Raw genomic sequence first — 1,390 nt, forward strand, 5'->3', positions numbered from 1 at the left:
GTAACTCCACTTTTCAAAAAAGGGGAGCATATGTAATAGACGAGAGAGAAGAATTGGTGATGGCGGCGCATGCGCGGGAGGTATCGGGCAGGGAGGGAGAGAAAAATTTTCTCCCGAGTGTACCTCAGCACATGGGGCAACATCATCCTGATTTCTTCGTTACTTCTTCAAATCATGAGGTAAGACTTACACTGACTCAGCACATGAATGAGGAGAAGTCGTTCATTATGCATTGTTTTGATGAAATATTTCATTGTGTAATGGGTGTCGACTGTCTCCAGGATATCTTTGTTGGATTGGTTATGTACCTTGGACCCAGAAACAATGCCAAGGATTTCGATTTTGAGTTGAAATTTAAAAGAGACTCACCACCCCACACCTGACACCAGTGTAATGTATTCAAATTACAAGGTTAATTAATAATTTTTTAACTCACATATCCACTATAACAAACATGTGTTTTTTTTTTATGTTTATTCCAATACAGATTTACTTAACCTAACCATAATTCAGCTCACAGAGAAAACCAAAAAATCCACTAGCTTTACATCAATGTCCATTCCTTACAAAAACAACCGACGACCGAACATATGATTTTTCTCTCCCTCCCTGCCCGATACCTCCCGCGCATGCGCCGCCATCACCAATTCTTCTCTCTCGTCTATTACACTACTAAAAAAAAGGCAGAAAGGTGATCATGACTCCGATGGTGGAAGATAATATAAGGCGGTGCATGGAGAAGCTGCAGGAGCCGGTGCTTGCGTTCCCGGACTTTACACGATAATGCAGTACAGATGCCAATGAGTACGCCCCGTGACTGTAGCATATCGTAGAGTGTAGAGTGGCTTCACGAATTACTGAGCGATCATCTTCGATTGTACCAGATGGACCAAGGACTGAAACCGGAAGTGGCAATGCCAAAATAGATTGCGGCATACAATCATTCGGTGCACACCTATTTCTTGCAAATATATAAAGGTGATCAACCCCCCCCCCCCATTCTTTCTAATTTTATTGGATAGCCAATATATGAACTAGAATGCACTGTTAGTTTAAACCGTTACCAGTATTCCGTGTCTCGCGAATATTGATTTCATCTTGGTAATTACCAATGCTTGGTTATATTAATAATAATTGGATTGTTAGTTAAAGCTACCAGCTGTAGCTCGTCAGAAAAATATTAAAGCCGATCAATAATTACAAAATAATTCTTTTGGGTGCTAAAGAATGGGTCACATCCTATTTTCATCCAGGAGAGATTTAGTACTTTTCTACTGCAATTTAATCAGAATTTGTTGAGCGAAACATATGGGAATTACCATGCGTTCACTCCGCAACAGCAAGTCTTCGATAACATTAAACCCATCCTTGAAATGTTAAAAATCCCTGA

The sequence above is a fragment of the Halyomorpha halys genome, unplaced genomic scaffold, assembly GCF_000696795.3.
Source record: "Halyomorpha halys isolate HHAL.00 unplaced genomic scaffold, Hhal_1.1 Scaffold2792.1, whole genome shotgun sequence".
Taxonomy (NCBI): Eukaryota; Metazoa; Arthropoda; class Insecta; order Hemiptera; family Pentatomidae; genus Halyomorpha; species Halyomorpha halys.